Genomic DNA, 21,275 nt, shown 5'->3' with positions numbered 1-21,275 from the left:
GAGCCCCGGAACAGGGCACGCAGTGTGACAGCGCTGCCCCTTTGTAATGACTGTGATGGATGCAACCAAAGGGTGGGGTCTGGGTGGGTCAAAACAGTTAATGACAGTATGTATCATTGGGTCTGTCCTCCAGGAGAGGGAAGCCCCCTCCCCCCTTACACACACACACTCCTCCCTCTTCCCCCACCCCCCACTGGCATTCTCTGCAGTCAGCTTCCAAATAAGTAGAAAAACCATCGGATCATTTCCAACGGAACAGATTACGGACAGCAGATTTATCCAAACTCTTAAAAAAGAAGAATCTAAAATTGAAGAGTGGGGTCGGCGGGACGAGGAAAGCGGGGTGCGTGTGAGAGAAGGGTGAGCGGGACGGTCACTGGCCAGGAGTTTGCAATCGTCCCTAATGCGCACCTCCAACTCTGCGCGCCCGGGCGGCTCAGGCAGCGCTTGCCTGCGCGCGCGGCGCTCGGCGGAGGGCCCGGACCCTGCTGGAAGGGCACCAGGACGGTCGGAGGGGGCTAAAACAGCTCGGGCGGAAACTGCAGGACGGTGCCCTGGACCCTGACCGCACGCAGCCTGCGGCTAGGAAGCCTGCACCCAGACTGAAAGTCAGCCCTGCCCAACAGGGCTGGCAGGATTCGGGAGCGAGGTGCCTCCTCCAACGCGATACGGTCAGACCAGACGAGAGCTATCTCCTCCTCTCCGACCGACGGCCGGACTGGCTTCAGAGCCCCGCACCGCCCCTCCAGGTACGCCCGGAAGACGCTACTTGCCAGACTGCTTTCGCTGTGCGCCCCCGTCCCGCGCCGCTCCTGGCACCAGCTCCCGGAATCCCTCCGCTCTGAATCTCGCCCAGACTAGCCTGTCTGCCACCGGAAGGCAGAAAACATTTAAAAGGTCTCTTGCCTCGCCTCCTTTATGAGGCGTCTTGGACCTTTGCTTTGCTGCTTCCCCACTTCCTCACTCCTAGAAAACATTCTAGCCACGCCCTCACCCACCACCCGCTTCAGTCTTGTTAATGGTCCTAAGAACCCAGTTCCGAGACACCGGTTTGTCATTTACAGCGAACCCCTACAGGAGACTTTATTCCCCTACGTGGACAGCCAGTTATTTTACACTCAACTTTCCAACTTAAATGTTGTTGTACGCCTTGGTGTGGCTACACAGCACCTTCCAAACATCCCGAGCAATTTCTCCAGAACCGTTTAGATATTTTTTTTCTTAAATTCTTTTATTGGTACATTTTAGGTTTACAACACAATTACATTTCTCATTGGGAACTTGTACCTTTACATGATGCATCTTGGTTCTTATTTTGTCCCCATTCCTAGCCCTCCCTTCACCCCCTCCACCCTTCCCTATTTACAAAGACTTTATTTCCATTTTTTCCCTTTCTCATCATTTCTCCTTTCCCTTCTTTCCTTTCCCCTGCCCCTCCCACTACCCCTACCCCTTTGGACCTTTTCTTCCTATTTTGCATTATCAATTATTCATTCTAATCAATGGTACATTTTAGGTATACATATAATGACATTCATCATTGGAAATTTGCACCTTTACATAGTCTCTCTTGGTTCTCATTTTTCACCCTTGCCCAGCCCTTCAACCCCTTCATTCCTCCCTATTTACAAAGATTTTGTTCCTATTTTTCCATTTTCTCATATTAATTCCATTCCCTTCTTTCCTTTCCCCTACCCCTCCCACTTCCTTCCATTTAGATATTTATTTATTTTTATAAGAGTTTAAGGAGCACCATTTCTCTTGACACTATGTAACTGGCTTCTATTTTTTTTTTTATCACTGATACCTTATAACAGCTGAGAGAAAGCAAGAAGCAGAGAGAAAAAAGCAGGGCATTTATGTCTAATGAGGCATCTCTCCCTTTTTATGTCAGCTATTTATTAATCATTTAAATTTTGTGTATATCAGTTGTGCAGCCTATTCTAGGCCTTGGGAAAGCACTAAAGATTTTATGCCACTCCTCAGAGAGCCTCTGGTCCACCAGGAAGGTAAAAGAATCAGCAGCCCTTCACTGGTTCTAATAAACAACCACTTTTAATAGACGGAAAGGAAAGAATTTGGCCAAGACTTTCAGCAAAGGGAAGGAAGAATATGGTTTTAACCTTTTGTGGTTCCTTCAGGTCCTAAGCCTTGAAGACTCCACAACCAATTACTTTTCACTTTTCCCAATTCTTTGCTTTGAAGGTAGTGCTAGACTTCTTTTCCTAGAATTGAGTATAAAGGCAAGAGTGCAGGAGGGGAACAGGAGATGAGTTGAAATTATTCAGAGATGTAAATTAATCAACTAATTTATTGATTAACAGTAACACCAATTTAATAAATCTTTCCTAGAAATCCTTAGAGATATACTTTAATGAATAAGAATTATACATAATTAGGAAAAATAATTGTTCCTATGTAAATTGCTATTTTTAAGGCCTTGGAAAACTTCTTTCCAAAGTTTTCCTCATATTATTTTACTGATAATTCACAGTAGTGAATAGTTGGGAGTGGAGCTAGGGGATGGATTTTGTAGTATGTTATTAATTGTAAGCATAATAATAAACAATAAAGTTTTGTTATTAGAGAAGGCCATATTATTCAAGACCTAATTGGACAAAGTACTAAATATTTTTCTCTGAACACATTCTCCTGACACAAAATTACAAGGACTTTTTTTTTGGAAAAAATAGTTCATTGCTACCTTGGCAAGTGTTTAGTTTGTTCATTTTGCAATTGACTTTTCAATGATTTTGATGACATCTTGGCAAATATTTTACTAACTTTATTTTTGTCTGATATACCTTTCTACTCCTTCAACCTAGAACTTTGATTATTAGGAGAGGAAAAAATGGAAGGATGGGGAATGCTAAGTAATGGAAGAAAGGCATTTTCCTTGACACTTGGAAAAACAGACTAAAGAAATGAACAGTGAATTTAGAAATCAGGTCTTTTAACAAACAAAAATTTTTAAGATGTGATAAAAACAGTTCCAGTAAGTATACACATTAAGTGTATTAACCTTGTGAAATATAGGGGAACATAACACAGTTGGAGATTATTAAGCCATATCAACTCACTCGGCATTAATAAGGAGAACTTGAGCCTAGTGTGAGCACACTTGCACTGAATTTGCAAGAATCATACACTTAAATGTAAATTGAAAAATTTCTAGGAGGTAAAGCTATTTTGAGTCCAAAGAAAAACTATAGATTAAAAAAAAACAACAACAAACTTCTACCCTGCAAAAATCCTACCAAAAGTTTGTACCTCATTCCATAAAAACTTATATGATAGTACAACTTTCAAAAGAGGACATTTACTACTTCAACAAGGGAATTTGTTTTATTTTCTGTTTTTTGTTAACATGATTATAGACCTGATTCAGGTCCTGGTGTATGTATGATAGGGGAAAAGAGAGGGCAAAACAGTTTCTTTGGCATACATTGAGGACTACATTATAATTGATAAAAGCAAACCAAGTCTGGACAACATATACACTAGGTATGTATTAAATAATTCATCATGTATAAATCTTCCACTAGTGGGTGAATATTGGGAGTCATGTGAGCCCTTCAGTGACTAATGGAAGACAATGGTTAATCCCAAGAGACCTTGTTTCTCCTTTGAGAAATTTCTCAACAAAATCTACTGCTTATAAGAAAAAGAGTATATAAGAATTCAATAAGAGTTTTAAAGATTCCCCTGTATACTGCCTTTTAAGAGCAAGTTGAATACTCAGTCTTTGGGAAAGCTGTTTGCATACTGTTGTGATTTCTTACTTGAAGAGGGGTACTGGAGATCAAACTCAGGGGAGCGCCAGCACTGAACTTAACTATATCCTCACACCATTTAATTTTTTTATTTTGAGACAGGGTCTTGTACATTGCCCAGGCAGGACTCAATTTGTCATTCTCCTACCCCAGCCTCCCTCAATGCTGGGATTACAGGGATGTGCCATCATGCCTAGTTTACAAGTTCTTTACCCATGTTAGCAGCATTTCTAGAGCCATATAGAAATTGGTTCCAATGCTTATAAACTTGGCCACTTAGACAATTTTCTTAACCACTCTAGATTATACTTACCTTGTTAGTAAAATTAAAACAAAGAACAGTTTCCACAGTTGTGATGATTTAATGATACAAAGTGTGAAAACACATTGCTTAGTAAAATGTCGATGCTATTGAGATAGACATTGTAATTTGGCTCACTCAACATGAATTCTCAACCTCCTTCCTCCTTGACTTACTTTGATTTAGAGACTAAAAAACTGAACATTTAATCCCCCAAGGTGTGTATACCCCGCCTCCCCACCCGGCTACTAGTGGCTGTTAGACACAGTTCTGGCAAATATGTATTTGCTGAGTCTTCTGGAAATACTTTTGTTTTTCTGATGAAAGAGGACTAGACACAGCTGCTACCACCTCTTGCCCTTTTGACCTACTTCCTTCCTCCTACCTGGAATGTTATGTGATGTCTAGAAGCAGAGCAACTGTCTTGCAATCATGAAGCAATTTGTAAAAATTGAAGGTCAATCTCCAAAAGAAGGTAAGGAAAGATAGGAAGAATCTAAGTTCCTGATGGTATTTTTGAGCCATTCTATTAGCCTGGGACTAAATACCCTTAGACTTCTTGTTGTATATGAAAAGCTGTCTTTACTTAATATTTAACTAAATATTCTGTAGTTTGAAGCTTTCTTAATTGACATATCTGCTACTATTACAGTTTTTCTGCTTGTAAATGACATCTTCCTTGATTATTTATATGACTCTGAATGGTAGCTGATTCCAGGTAAAAGTTTTTGAGATTCCAGCCCTAAACAATACTGAATTTTATCACTTTTTTTCTTAAAGGAAGTCCCATAATTGAGTTTTTAAAATAAATCCCATAATAGTCCAAAAAAAAATCCTAATATTGGAGTCCAAATATCTTTCCCCTTTCCTTTCATTATAAAATTTCTTTTTGCCTTCATTTTCAAATAAATATAGTGGGATGAATATTCATCCTGTGTCTTAGTTACTTTCTCAACCCAGAGACACAACAGCCAACACCCACAACTTAAAGGATATGTTTATTTGGCTCACACTTTGTGGAGGTTTCAGTGCATAGTCAGCTGGCTCCAACAGAGGCTGGGATGGCAGAGGAAGAATAGCTCCTGGCATGGTGGAGGGAAGCAGAGAGAGAGAGAGAGACAGACAGAGACAGACAGAGACAGACAGGCTCTGGTCACCCCCTTCCAGTGACCCACTTCTTCTGACCATATCCCATCTCTTAATAGCAAGTCAGCTATAACCCCCCATAATTCAATTACCTTCCAAAAGTCCCACCTCTGAGTGTATGAGGCTTTGGAAGGACAGCTAGCTAGAAACCATAACACCTTGGAAGACTACAAATATTTATTTAGTTGATGACCCTGCCATAACTCCAAACAATTTTAACTGCTATCCCTTTTAGGAATTACATTCAGGGGGCTGGAGGAGTAGCTCATGGTAGAGCACTGGACCAGCACGTGCCAGGCCCTGAGTTTATCCCCAGCACTTCACGGGGTGGGGAGAATTATGTTCACAATTTGAATCACAGCTACAAGGAATGGCAGCAATATAGCAAGGTTAATAAATGTATTCTCTGAAAATTGGATTTGATTTAGAAAATATAAATATCTAAAAACCTGTTCAAAGACAAATCTAAGATTTTCATTTAAAAACTAGATAACATAGATAACATAGGGTAAGTTTTCTTTAAGGGTAAGTTTCTTCCACTAAAAAGAAAAAACCAAAAAACCGGCAACCCCAATTATATATGTATTCAGAATAATCAGACTTATGACTAATCTGAAAATGTGTTACAACATTGATGGCATTTTTCAGATAAGCATATGTCTTCTAAAGGTGACTGTTTTGGTGGCCCACACACTTGGTCACACGTGTTAGCTAAACACGTCAGTCTCATAGTTACTTTTCTGTTAAAATTTGAGTTAACCAGATGTTTCCTTTTCACCTTTCCCCTTACATTCTGGCATAAATTTCTTATTCTGAAATAGGCTCAGTGTTTGATTCAAAGCCATTTTTGTAGTACTATCACATTGCAATAGTTGATTTTTAAAAAGTACAAGTAGCAAGACAGGAAGTGCCACAGATAAGATGGTAAGATTTTAAATCAAACAGAATTTCATTTGAGCTCCAACCTTACTACTTACTAGCTGTGTAACTTGAGTGGTTATTTAATCATGTGAGCCTGTTTTTTTAAAATCTGTGAAGACAAAAATAGTACATGTCTTAGAATTGTTATGAATATTAAATAGGATGATAAATAAGGGGTTTTTGTATATGTTTTGCATATACTAGGTAATCAACAAGATTATTTACAATATTACCAGGATAGCCTGATAGTAAGATCTTTGAAATACTTAAAATAATAAGAACCAAGATGCATTATGTAAAGGTACAATTCCCAATGAGAAATGTAATTGTGTTGTATACCTAAAATGTGCCGATAAAAGAATTTAACAAAAAAAGAGCATTTGCTTGAAAAAAAAAGAGAAATACTTAAAATATAAAGAATATTTTACTGTTTATAAGCATTACCACCAAGAACTGCAACTCTAAAAATAATCCAGCTAATTATGAGATAATTGTGGTTCATTAACATGAATTGACTTGGATATTTATTTTGTTTGATGTACAAGAAAGAAATTTGGTCCTGGACAAACCAGTCCTGGATCCAGTGTGTGATTACAGGTAAATTTCTTAGCCTAAGACTCATTTTCCACAGTATAATGTAACTAATGGCTATCTTTCCAGGGAGACCTTCTAAAAAAATAGGCAAGAACTTAGTAATTACTTCTGTCTTCCCTATTAATAAAGAATAGAAAACTGTGCAAGGACCCGAGTTCAATTTCAATCCCAGGTACCAAAAAAAAAAAAAAAAAAAAAGAATAGAAAACTGGATGCATTTTTCTAAGAATCAGGAAATCACAATTAACTTGGAGTTTACAAAAGATCTCCAGAGGTATTTTATTACTTGGAGATGAAAGTATAAAGTAGATGACTATTGATTTAAATCATATATGTTCATAACATATCAAACAAAAGTGATTAAATAAAAATTGGAGGTTGCATGCAAGTTATACATCTCCTCTGAGTCTCTCACTTTATTTATACAATAAGTGGAATAGGAATGTATCTTTTCAATTATTTGATTGTTTGTTGTTAATTTTAACAAAATGTAAAAGTGTTCTCATTGACCTAATTGTATTTCATATGGAGTGGAATAGAATGTAGAAGGGCCACACAAAGGAAGAGATGAGATAAAATCTTTCAATGGTTTTTGATGGATTAGAGTTTAGTATGTGTTTAAAGATAGGATCAAAAAAGACATTTTTTCAGGAAAGTCAAAGTATTCTAAAAAGTATTTATATTTTTAAAATTTCATATTTTTAGGAGATAAATTAATATATCATGAACAATATATATTATACTATGCAAGAAATAGAGTTTACTTGAAAGTAAGATTACACATATACATTAAATTTTATTTTATTTTTTATTTTTATTTATTTATTTGTTTCTGGTACCAGGGATCAAACTTGGGTCCTTGCGCTTGTGCAGCAGGTGGCAAAACCACTGAGCTAAATCCCCGGCCCTATTTTATTTTTTCTTACATAAAGAAGGCTCCATTGTAGACCAATGGTTTTCAAAGTGTGATGCAAAGTCAGTACTATTATGACCTGGGAAATTGTTAAAAATGCAAATTATTGGGCCTTAACCTAGACTTACTAAATTAGACATTCAGGTTGACCCAACATCTTATGCTTTAAGAAACTTTCTAGGAAACTGTGATGCCTGCAAGAATTTGAAAAACAGTTCTCTAAATTTAAGCAAAGGAGTATGTCCTTTCTTTGCTTTTTCTCTTATCAAGAGAAAGAGTCTCCATTCCCACTCTCGAAATCTGTGCTTGTCTTGTAAAAGGCTTTGACTAGCAGAATGTGGCAGTAGTAACAACATGCCTGTTCCAAACATTGAGTCCTATGCCTTTCTTCTCCCTTAGTACACTGGTGCCACTATGCAAATGGTCCTAGGCCCAGGAATTTATCTCAGTGGTTCTGGCGCCTGCCTCGAAAGAGCAAGGTACCGAGTTTGATCTCTGGTACCAAAAAAAATCACAAACAACAACGCAAATGGTCCTAGAGTAGCTGAGTAAAACATGAGAGATTGGGTGTAGGAGAGTCCACAGGTTCCAGCTGAGGCATGCCAACCAGCTCACAGCCAGCCCATTCATTGACAAGAAAGAGTGTAGCTAAGATCATGAGAGCCTTCCAGGGGCCCTACTGCTAACGCACCCATAAGGCCAGCCAGAAGCAGAACTTGCTGCGCTGACCCGTAGTTCCATGAGCAATTGCAAGTGCTTACTGATTTAAGCCATTGAGTTTAGTGTGGTTTATTATTCAGATTTTATGATTAATATGCCCTACCCCAATGTGTAGAATAGATAGATATTCCAATGTTCAAGAACCTTTACAATGGTTACAGTTATAAGAGTAGCTGCTATCAAGAAATCAACCAAAAACAAATGCTGGTGGGGATGTGGGGAAAAAGGAACTCTTCTCCTCTGTTGGTGGGAGGGTAGACTGGTGCAAGCACTGTGGAAATCAGTATGGAGATACCTCAAAGAACTAGAATTAGAGGTCCCATTTGACCCAGCTATTCCCCTGCTATGAATCTTTCTAAAAGAATTAAAAGAATCATACCACAGTGATATATGTGCCCCCATGTTCATAGAGGCACAGTTTGTAATAGCTACACTTGGAAACAGCCCAATTGTCCACCAGTTGGAGACTGGATAAAGAAGATGTGTTTTTTGTTTTTTGGGGTTTTTTTTTTTATAAAATGTAGTACTACTCCACCATAAAGAACAAGAAACTAGAGACATTTATAGCTAAATGGATGCACATTGAGGCCATACTCTCAAGTGAAATAAATAGGACACAAATGTGTAAATACTGAATAGTTTCTCTGGTGTAAGAAACTGAAAGTGTAAATAAGAATCAAAATGTGTAGTAGATAATGTTAAATAGGAAGAAAAGGTCCAAAGGGGAGGGTAAGTGGGAGGGGTAGGGGAAAGAAAAGAAGGGAAAGGAATAAATATGAGAAAAGGAAAACACAGAAACAAAGTCTTTGTAAAAAGGGAGGGGTAGAGGGGATGAAGGGAAGGCAGGGGAATGGGGAAAAAAATAAGAACCAAGATATATCACGTAAATGATATATCCCAATGATAAATGTCATCATATTGTATACCTAAAATGTACCAATAAACTTAATGAATAAAAAAAGCCTAGGTGCTCCTCTCTGCGGGTCAGCCAAGCAGTGTGAAGCTCCTCGGCTGTGTCCAGGTTCCTGGCCATGCCACGGTGAGGTTCCAGGAGTGGCTTGGAGCCCCGCCTCCATCCAGCGCTCCGTTTAAGGCCCAGTTCCACCCCCCCCCCCCAGCCTTCCAGCTCTTCTGCTACCTGGTCCCACACTACAGAGGCACAGGGGATTATACTTCACATAGTTAAATGTCATAGATTAATAACTACCACAAATTGTCATTTTCAAAGCTGCGCTTCGTGCTATGGTATTGCTGATTGTATCATTTGGCCTAACATGTTGTGATTGATCTAATCAGTTTTCCTTCCTAGTATTAGGAAAATAAAATAGCCTCAGAGTCATTAGAGCCTCAAAACCTAAACACAAGCCATATCTGGAAGACACTTCTGAAAAGGAATCATTCCACAAGGGTTTTAAACACAAGCAACAAAGATGCCTGCATTAAGCAATTTTGAAATATCAACCCAGGAATTAAACCAAGGACAGTACCAAAAACAAAAATGAGAAGACATTTAAGCAAGGCACAAACACAAGGTTCCATGCCACAAAAAGGAAATTCTGGGGAAAATGAGATGGAAAAGTCTGATAATCAACCACCTGGACACCCTGAACTGATGGCACAGGAAGTAACAAAGCAGATGCATGAGGCTCTAGAAAAATTCAAAGCAGAAATAATCTCCCAGATAAATACAAAGATGGTGAGTAGAGTGAAAGACATGATTAGAGGTTCTAGAGCAGAAACAGATAAGAAAATAGATGAGATCAGAAACATGCTGGAAGCCAGGAATGCCCAGCATAAGAAAGAAATGGAAACCATGATCGCCCAACATAAGAAATAAATGGAATCCATGAAACAGATTCAAACAGATATTCAGGAGATTAAAAACTCCATTGAAAGCATGCACAGCAGACTAAGAGAATCTGAAGACAGAATATCATATATAGAAGACAGGATCACGGTTAAGGACCATGAAAACAGAGATTTCTTAAAGATAGTAAGGGACCATGAGAAATCAATCCAACAGCTGCTAGATGATGCAAAGAAGAATAACATAAGACTGATAGGAGTCCACGCAAAAAACAGAAAGTACAATAGACATAAAAAAAACTGTTCACAGAAGTAATAGTAGAAAACTTCCCAGACAGAGGTGGAGAATTGGACACACAGATAAGTGAGGCATATAGAACTCCACCCAGCCATGATAAAAAAAAAATCTACACCTAGATATATAATAGTCAAGATCCCAGATATTCAACAGAAGAACAAAATTCTACAGGCAGTTAGAGAAAAGAAACAAATCACCTACAAAGGAAAAAAATTATGAGAAAGAAAAAAAAAATGGAATCTAAGTCTGTGTAAATAGGGAAGGGTGGAGGGGGTGAAGGGCACACAGGTAATGGGGGAAAAAATAAGAACTAAGATACATCATGTTCAGGTAGAAACACCCAATGATAAATGTAAATGTATTGTATACCTAAAATGTACCAATTAATATATAAATAAAATAAATAATAAAATTAAAAACTTAAAAACAATTTTTAAAAAGCCTAACCAAAAAACAAAAGCCTAACAACACTTTAATAATATTATGTCATCCCATTACTTGCAAGGTAATAATATTTGTTATGACAAATTTTAAAAGATCATTTTTAAAAACTATCAAGCAATCTGTATACACCACTGCTATTTTTAAAGTTTTATTTCCACTTACAGATGAAGAATTTGAGAATAATAGAAGTTGAGTTATTCACTCCATGCCACATAGTAAGAGCTGGAGTTCATAATGTAACCTATATCTTTTTGGTTCTAAAGTCCCTATCTTTCCACTTTGCCATGCAGCAGAAACTGGAAGGTCTCTAAATACCTTCCAGCACAACCTCTTATATTTATGTAAAGGAACCAAAGAAATATGACAACTTGGCTAAAGCCATTTACAACATAAAGTTTTCCATCTTTTTTGCAGGGGGGTGGGCGGAACCTGGGATCGAACTTAGGACCTTGCGCTTGCCAGGCAGACACTGGCACCACTGAGCTAAACTTCCGGCCCTGTTTTCAATCTTTATAGTGCCAAATACTCACCTTTGATTGCAAAAACAGAGACCCTGAAGAACAACTTCAGAGCATTTTGACCTGGGTAGCAGAATTTTCATTTATAAAAATACATAATAGGTGATTCTGCTGCACATGCGTCATGAATTATCCCAGAAAGCCTAAATAAAATTAGTCATGGATCCAGGTCTCAAATCCTAGTTTTCTGACTCCCTGGTGAAACTACCAGTGATTTTCAACCAAGTGGATTTCATCTGGTGGTGCAGTATTGGCAGGAGGCAGTATATAACAGAATCATCCTAAAGGGCTTTTTAAAAATCATTTCTTCATGGTGTGACACATCCTTTCCACAAGTTTCCAAATGAGAACACTTGGTATAGAAAACTACTGTTACTGATGGGTTTATGGCAGCAACAATAAAGATTAAGAAATACTACCACACTGTGTTATACTGCCTCAATGAGTTTGTCTGGTTCAGTTTTATTCTCATCCAGTATAACCCAATAAATAAAGGCTGTAGTGAGTATGGGACTCAGAAGTATGTTTCAACAATAAAAAGTATATGGGGGCTGGGGATTTAGCTCAGTGGTTCTGATGCTTGCCCTGCAAGGGCAAGGACCTGAGTTCGATTCCCAGTACCAAAAAAAAAAAAGTATATGGGCTGGGGATTTAGCTTAGTGGCACTGTGCCTGCCTTGCAAGTACAAGGTTCTGAGTTTGATTCCCAGTACCCAAAATAAATAAATAAAACAAATAAATAATAAGTATACAATGATTTGCATTATATAACTCACTTTTCATTGATAGGACAAAGTAATTAACATCCACAACTTAAATGACAGGAAACTTACTTTGGCTCATGGTTTCAAAGAATTCAGTCCATGGTTGACTACCTCCAAGGCCCTCAAACTCACAGCAATCTTCCTGCCTCAGACTCCCAAGTGCTGGGATTACAGGCATGTACCACCACACCCAGAGGTATTTTTTGATCACACCTCATATTTACAGATTCTGGGGATTCAGATGTGAACATTTTTGCATGGGGCATTATTCTATCTACCACATCTACATAGCAAGGAAACAAAGTCACATGGTAAGTGGATAGCTATAAAGACATTTCTTCCATAAGATTCTTTTTTTTCTTAAGATTCTTAAAGACAAAATATGAACTTAAATATGCCAGGATCTTTACCCTTAGGGAATCCATGTAATGTGCTGAAAATTCCAAGATTGAAGAGAGAAGTGCTATTCAATAGCCTGTATGAATGTATTTTTAAAAAGCACACGTGGTTCTATAGTTCATGTTCTCTAAGTATTGGTTTTCACCTGGAAGCATCACACCTGTGTGTATGAAGAAAACATTTATGAAAAATCAGCCTCCTTAGCCCCCACAAAAAAATGGGCATCAACTGAAATGAAATGGGTGAAGATATAATTAGAGAAGCAGAATGAACAATGGCTTTATAAAAGTAAAAGTAGGATTTTTTCTTTTTGTATTCTTATAATAATGTAGTAATTCTCAGTCTTAAACCTTCATCCATTTCCTCTGGCTCCAATCTTGGATCTCATCTATGCTGTTGATTTAGCAGCCAAGTAAGTAATTTAAATACTAGGACTTATTCTGCATGCTAAATTCTGTTTACAGAATCAAAGGATTTTCAAATGGAAGTGCTTATCTGAAATTTGGAGATGAGATCTATCCAAGTGCAGAGAAAATTTTAAGTCTGAGAAATAATTAAATTACAACACAGCATTTATTAAGCTCAAAATCAGTTTGTCAAAAAATTAAATGTCTCCCTGTTTTTATCTTTCCTGTTCATTTTTGAAAGAAAAATTACTTTATTGATTTTACAAATATAACACTTGCTCATTATGAGTTCAAGTCATGCAGAAAAGTAAAAAGATGTTTTAAAAAACAATCACCCTGAGTCCCTTTTTACCATTATTAACATATATGTTCTTTTTATAAATAAGTATTGAAGTAAGAAGCCAAACGAAGCTGAAATGATTTTGAATGGATTGCTAAACTTCAAATAAGTATTATATTCAGAGCAGGAAATATTATTTCTTAATAGACCTCTCTAAAATTAAGAAAATATTACTAAAAACTTAAAATCATTTTAGGATCCATGTAATTCAATTGTAGATGACCTCAATTGTTTCTCTGCTCTGAATGATCAACATAAGCCTCCTCCTTTTCCATTCTCCCATCTCTTGATTTTGTTACTTATGGTATTATTTTTATATTGCTAAAGTTTATACATTTATATTGTTTCTTAATTAATAGACATATTTAAAATTGATTTACTATTCACTTAAGATATTTCATGCATTCCCCTCTCTTTCTTCTTCAGTCATGTCTTAAGTGGCTGACTTTTATTTTCAAGTATGTAATGTCTGTCTCTTTTAGTCTGATTTGGTTTTAGTGAAGAAGAGTGCACAGGTGTGTATTTTTCAGGCTTCTTTCATGATTGAAGATATCTACGTCGTCTATTATTGTAATTGTATACCTTATATACAAGAATACTTTGTATATTTTGGAGGTTTACAATGTTGGATTTTATTTCTTTTCCTTCAATATATCTCATTTTCAGTAACCTCCATTACTGCAAAATAGATTAACAAAGGGTTTATGTCAGAGCATAGAGACTGTAATAAAATTACTTTGGAATATATGTTACTTTTCAATCTGCAGATTAAACTTTCAATTAATTTCAGAGAAAATTTTTTATTTCAAAATATATATACATATTTGCATACATTGCTGTGTTTCTGTGTGTTATCTACCTAAGAGACATTGCTATATTGCACTAAATTTGTCAGTTCACAAGTTCCCTGAATTTTTGGTTGTGTAATTTCTTATTTTTTCACTTGCATTTGCTCTGATTATCTCAGATCTTTCTTGCATCTGACGTTTATCATCAGTTCTCTAATGACACTGTATTCTGTCCATTCTTATTTCCTTGGGCTTATAATCCCTTTTTTCTCCATTCTCTCAGGTTTCGTTTGTTTTGTTTTTGTTTTGGCAGTGCCAGAAATTGAACCCACATCTCCTGTTCCTATTCTTCAATGTTTTAACTCATCTGTGAATTCTTGTTTTATTAAGTTAAAATTTATTGTTTTATTAAGTTAAAAATTAAAACACTTGCAGAGAAATTCAGTTTGTTGTAGTATTTTTTATAGTGTGTTTTTTCTAAGATTGGTTCAAAGCTTTTTTTTTTTCAATATTTTTCCTTCCTAATTTGTTTGCTTAGTTGTCATGTTATTTCTTTCTGTCTTGCTTATGCTTGAGGATCTGCTAAGACCTGCATTTATTTTCTTGAAAAGAAAGAAATATTTTGACACCCTGTCATCTTAAACACTTTGATTCCTCCAACTAGAGTTTGAGGGTTGGGAATTAGGTGTTTTAACTTTATTTTCCTGGACCATGAAGGTAAAGTGGGGGAAAAAAGAATGTACAAAATCGTATGATCATTTGGGCTTTGCTATCACTCTGCCCATTCTGTCAAAGCGTTTTGCTTTGTTATGTTTTTTATTTTTTAATCAGAGTTCGGAATACCTATCTGGACAGTGGTATTACAGCTCACTTCCACTGAGGATATACTTGGAATTAGAGTGGGTCTTTTAGTACTGAGTATAGACCTCATTTTCCCTCAAAGAAAGAACCCACATGGTTTTTTACTTTCTTTGTTTCACTTCCTTCTCCTTGGTGACCATTTCCATTACACATTGGTCAGAAGAAAGAAAAGGCAAAGTTTCCCACTCTTGATGATACCTTTCCTACATATGATGGTTAATTTCATGTGTCAACTTGACTGGCTCACAGAATACCCAGATATTTGACTGAAAATTATTTTTGAGTGTCCCTGTGAAAATGTTTATAGATAAGATTAGCATCTCAATCAATAGACTTGCGAGGCATGGTGGCACAGTCCCATAATCGAAGAACTCTGAGGCAGGAGGATTGCAAATTCAAGCCCAGTCTGGGCAATTTAGTGACTTAGCAAGACCTTATCTCAAAATAAAAAATAATAAAGAGCTGGCTCAGTATGAAGGTCCCGGATTCAGTCCCTTGTGTCACACAGACACATATACACACACACACTAAAAAAAAAGGAAAAAAAGAAAAAAATTGAATCAATAGACTGATTAAGGCAAATTACTCTCCTCCTTGTGAGTGGGCATCATCCAATCCATTAAAGTCTGAGTACAACTGAAAGGGAGAGGAAGGGAATTTCACTCTCTGCCTGTTTAGGTTGGAATGTTGGTTTTTTCCTGCCCTTGGATTGGGACCATTGGCTTTTCTGGTTCTCAGGCCTTTGGACTCAAATCGAGATATACCCTTGGCTTTCTCTGGTAGTTAGCTTACCGATGGGAGATCATAGTACTTCTCAGTCTCCATAAGTGCTTAGATTGATTCCTAAAAAATCCTAAACCAAACCAAACAAACAAACAAATGAACAAAAAGAAACAATATATTCTTTGGGGAACCCTATTACATCATTGAAAGAGATCCACTAATACTTGATTCCTTAACTCTCTTAGTGCCCCAGGAGGCAGAGTGGCTTCTCTCATGATGATATTGTCTCTGACCTGTAGGTGAGTCTGTCTAATCTGGGTTTTAATTGGGAGCCAATTTTGATTTTACTCTGAGTTGTTACCAGCTTACCCTCTTAACATTATAAATATAATATTTATGTCTCCTACATCCATGTACCTTATATTTTTCTTTTTATTTCCCCCTTTTCCTTCAGCACCCAATCAGGTCAAGAAAACTGATTCAAAGACACCAACAGTAAAGCTTGGATGGGAGTTGAGTTGAAAGTTGATGATGTTGGGAAATTCATCCTGCCATCTCTAGATTCCTAGACAACCTTGATCTGTGTTCCTTTCCTTGTATATTTGATTTTTTTTTGGTACCAGGGATCAAACTTGGGTCCTTGCACTTATGAGGCAGGCAGCAGAACCACTGAGCTAAATCCTCAGCCCTGTATATGTGATTTTTGAGTCATTTTTGTATGTAAATCTGAGCTCATTTTGAAAAATTAACTTACTGTATTATTTTTGAATGGACAATACACAGTATAAAACCCAAAAGATACAAATATGTCTACGGTGAAAAGTAACATTTCTGTCTACCATCCACATAGATCCCCTCCTTGGTGGTAATAATAGTAGTAAATAGTTTTGGGAGGTATTCTCTCTCTCTCTCTCTCTCTCTCTCTCTCTCTCTCTCTCCCCCCACCCCCCCAAACACACACATGGACAGTATGAACTATGAGCCACTCTCACCACAGAACTCTTTTGGCTTCACTATCAAGTGGTTTGTTAGCCTCTTTCTGCCCTCTGAACTTCTCAGCTCTTAGGTAGCTGGTCCTCTGCCGAGAACAAATCTGAAGCTCTCTTTTGGTCCCAACAAAAGCTCTTTCCCAGTACCTTGCTCAACCAATTTGCATCTCAGTGAGGCAAAAGGAAAACTGCTCACTCCTACATGCACTTATCAAAATATTCTTCCACATTTTGAACCAAGTGGAAAAAAGTTGAAAACTCTCCTCACTCCAAAACATACACATACTAAATGACTGTATGTAAAGCTACACTGCTGTCTAATCTGTTCATATGTCTTTGTCACCTTCAATACACATGCCCGGTAGGAACAACACACAAAACCAGGCTATATCGAAATGATTCTTCCATGGCACAATAAGGAAAGGCCATAAGGCAAACAAACAACAATAGCTGTCTTTATTTATATTTTTGGTTTTTTGCTCAACATCGGTTGTTTCTCAACATGGGTTGTTTTTTATTTTCATAATCCTGCATTAAACTATTGTTTACCTTAATTAGTATGTTTGGGAGATCTTAAAATTTTTAATAACTGCCTCAATGGGATATAATTCATATATCATAGAATTCATCTACTGAAATTATATAATTGAATGGCTTTTAATGTATTCTGAGAATGTTGGCTAACAGAATTTTAGAATATTTTAATCACTTGATAAAAATACACATTAGCAATCACATCCCTTTCTCTCACCCCAGCCCTTGGCCCTACACAACTACTAATCCATTTTCTACTGCTATTAATATATCTAAGAGAAATGAAAACAAGTTCATACAAAATTGCCTTCACAAATGTAAGTAGGTTATTCACAGTAGTCAAAGATAGCCCCCTTAAGTTTTACATTTTCCTATGCTTCTTCCTTAGACCAAAAGAAGGAACATTATTCTTCTTGCTTCTCATCAGCGTAGCATTTCTCTCCAAGGAAATTGGTTTAGAAAAATCTCCTGCTCCTTCCATACTCTGAGTTGTTTTTATAGTTGATCGAGCTAAAACATCCATTCATCCTCAAATTGGCTCTCAGTAGGTAATGAGGAAGTAGTGTAGGTCAGCATTTTGAAGCACAGATTCTAGAAATAAACTAATTGGTTTTGTTACAAGTGATCTATCTAGTTAAAAATGATCTATTCAAGTTCTTTGCTCATTTTTAAATGAGATTATTTGCTTTTCTGTTGTAGGAATTATATATATATATTCTAGAGATTGACCCCTTATCTGATACATGGTTTTCAAATACTTTCTCCCATCCTGTAGGATGCTTTTTCACTCTGCTAATTATGTTCTTTGATGTATTACAGTTTTAAGTTAGATATAGTGATTTCTACAATACGTTTTTTAAATTCCACATACATCATTTGCCTTTGGAACTTCACATATGTCTTGGTGGAAATCTTAATTTTAAATCCTGTAATATTTATTTAGTTGATTGCTTATTGATAGACACTTAAGATTTTTTTTCCATATTTTGCTATTATAAACAATTCCATATTTCCTTCTACATGTGTCATTTTTCATTTGTTCAAGAATATTTGTGGGAAAAATGCCTAGAAATGGAATTCCTGGATAAAATGATTTACTTTCAACATTGTGATAGCATATATAAATTTACACTCCTACCAAAAATGATGAGAATGCCTATTTTCTGTTATGTAGGACAATGCAATAAAATAGGTAATCAAATTTCCTGATAAATAAAAAAAATTGTCATTATAATTTGCATTTATTATAAGAGTAAAATAGTTCCTTAATTTAAAGATCATTTGGTTTTCCTTTTTTGTGAAGTGTCTGCATATTTTTGAAGTGTCTATTTCTTTATTTTTTTAAAAAATAAATAATGGTAATTTTTTTTTTCTTTTGGTACCGGGGATTGAACTCAGGTCCTTGCGCTTGCGTGGCAGGCAGCAAAACCACTGAGCTAAATCCCCAGCCCTAATAATAGGAATATTTATATATTAAAGAAGTCAATTAATTGTCTGTAATATTACTAGTAAATAAATATTTTTCCTGAATTTGCTTCTTTTTGATGCGGTCTCTGCTATTTATTGTTAGTACAAAATTTGAATTTATGTAGTTAATGTACATATTTCTATGTATCTATTTTTAAAAGTCATACTTTTCCCACTCAGATCTTTCATAGCTCCTCTTTTTTCACATTTTTGATCCCATTTGGAATTCATTTCAGTAGGAAGTATTCAACAAAGATTCACAGTTGTATTTACCAGTTTTTAATTTCCACACTATTTACTGAATAAAGAAACCTTTTTCTTGTTTATTTTTAATGCTTTATCATTTGTTCTATTTCCAAATGTATTTGGGTCTATTAATGCTTCATTAATGCATATGTATAAATTATATATGTATGCATATTCATATACCCAAATTTCATACCTTTTAAACATTTTTATTAAGGTATAATTGAAAAATAGAAATTGTGTATGCCTAAGATATATAACTTCCTGGCCAGTGGGCACGCGGGACTCCGGCTGGCTCTGGCGCTGTGCCCCCACTCAGAGCTGGGTGCCGGGGCAACGGCAGTTTCCAGTACGACCACGAGGCCTTCCTGGACCGCGAGGATGTGCGCGGCTTAGACCAGCTCAGCCTGGAGGAGAGCAGGACCCGGCTGGCTGGGGAAGACCGTGGACCGAATGGACAGTGATGGGGATGACTTCGTCACCACCGAGGAGCTCAAAGTTTGGATCAAACGGGTGCAGAAAAGATACATCTATGATAATGTTGCCAAGGTCTGGAAGGACTACGACAGAGACAAAGACAACAGGATCTCCTGGGAGGAGTACAAACAAGCCACCTAAGGCTACTACCTGGGGAACCCCGCAGAGTTCCAGGACAGCGCCGATCTTCTTACCTTCAAAAGGATGCCTCCCCGGACAAAGAGAGGGTTCAAGGCCGCTACCCGAGAGGAGTTCGAACACATGAAGGAGATCGTGGTTTTGGAAACGCTGGAGGACGTCGATAAGGACAGACACGGCTTTGTGGACTAGGATGAGTAGTACATTGCGGACATGTTTTCCCACAAGGACGGCGGGCCCGAGCCAGACTGGGTCTTGTCGAGCGAGAGCAGTTCAGTGACTTCTGAGACCTGCACAAGGATGGGAAGCTGGACCGGGAAGAGATTGAGCACTGGATCTTCCCGCAGGACTACGACCACACGCAGGCTAAGGCCCGGCACCTGGTGTATGAGTCAGACAGGAACGAGGATGAGAAGATCACCAAGGAAGAAATCTTGGACAACTGGAACATGTTTGTGAGGAGCCAGGCCACCCAGCTACTGCTAGGATCTCACCAAGAGTCACGACGACGAGCTGTAGGAGCCGCCGCTGGCCTTTTCCTCGGGGCGGCTGTCGCCAAGGTCTAATTTACAACAGTGCGTCCCCAAAAGAGCGAGGTTATGCTGCAGATCGGGGTAGAGGATATTTTTCAGTCAGCATTTACTGGAAAATGGCCAGTAGGACTGAAAACACATTATAGTCCTGGCAAATTGCCATTCTTTATGGGGTCCCTGGCTACAACCTGAGTTTTTAAGGTTTTTTTTCCCTACTAAATTTACATGAAAGGAAAATAAAACTCGGAAAAACCCGGTTACTCAGAAGTTGGGTGGGTTGGGAGCCACAGCAGACTGAGTATGCTATGTATGATAACTATCAGAATTCTTCTATTTGCCATTGTTAAACAGTGGGCAGGGGAAAATTCTGAGACAGGAAAGTGGTATCGTATCGTCCCAGTAGGCTGTCTGGGAGCAAGTCTAGTGTTCCATACTCCCCTCTTCTAACTTGGTCCTTTGAGCGGTTACTGTGGATTGCAGAAGAAACTCCAGCATGTTTTTATGTACAAACTTGGCTAATGTACATGATCGACCCACATCTTTGTTTTTCATTTTTACAATAATTAACAATCAAGAAAGATAATGTGAACAAGAAAGGAGTTTTACAGGTGGTGAAAAAAACCGCCACGCCCTGAAGAACTGTAGGAAAATGGTAAACACTTTCCATGTACTTGAGAACATTTCCTTGACCTGTGAACCAGGCAGGTCTGATCTTTGAGGTAGTGGCTAGAAACAATCCATTTCCTCAGTGCCCCTGGCTCACAGTGAGGCCGTGGAGTCCCAGGGAGGCCACCTGGAGTTTGCCAGTCTGTGACTGGGACCTGCCCCAGGTGGCCCTCAGCATGGAATTAGGACCAGGTGAAGCTTGAGCCATTCACAGGACTGGCGGAAAGGGAGGAGAAAGGGAATGAAATAAAGGACCTGCCTGGGGGGGAGGGAGGATATATAACTTCCATGCTTTGATATGTGATGAAATCACTGCAACCAAGTTAACTACCATATTCATCACCTTACACAGTTACCATTTTTTTGTATTTTGATTGATTGATTGATTGATGGAAACACTTTAGATCTACTGTCTTAATGAATTTCAAGTATACAAAGCAATATTTCTAGCTGTAGTCACAATATAGTATATGTGAAATCCAGAACTCATTTACTTTTCGTAACTAAAAC

At 37.6% G+C, this 21,275-nt stretch overlaps 1 protein-coding gene and 1 pseudogene across 3 annotated transcripts in view; one reads left to right on the top strand and one right to left on the bottom strand.

Annotated features, from left to right (window-relative positions):
• Elavl2 (ELAV like RNA binding protein 2) overlaps positions 1-986 on the bottom strand; it is a 176,477-nt gene extending 175,491 nt beyond the window's left edge. For 2 of the 3 annotated variants that reach the window (XM_087183832.1, XM_021252929.2), the window contains exon 1: positions 774-983. The gene's annotated coding sequence lies outside the window, so the exon portion shown is untranslated. Of the gene's footprint in view, positions 1-773 lie in introns of all 3 variants that reach the window. The other variant, XM_087183830.1, reaches the window with a different exon arrangement.
• Positions 919-20,631, top strand: LOC101702813 (reticulocalbin-1 pseudogene; annotated as a pseudogene).
• The last annotated feature ends 644 nt before the right edge of the window (positions 20,632-21,275 follow it).

This window comes from Heterocephalus glaber, unplaced genomic scaffold (assembly GCF_053883595.1).
Source record: "Heterocephalus glaber isolate CG9 unplaced genomic scaffold, H.glaber_assembly_v1.0 deba00001481, whole genome shotgun sequence".
Classification (NCBI taxonomy): domain Eukaryota; kingdom Metazoa; phylum Chordata; class Mammalia; order Rodentia; family Bathyergidae; genus Heterocephalus; species Heterocephalus glaber.
Note: the sequence above shows the minus strand (reverse complement) of the source record. Positions and strands in the feature narration are given on the sequence as shown.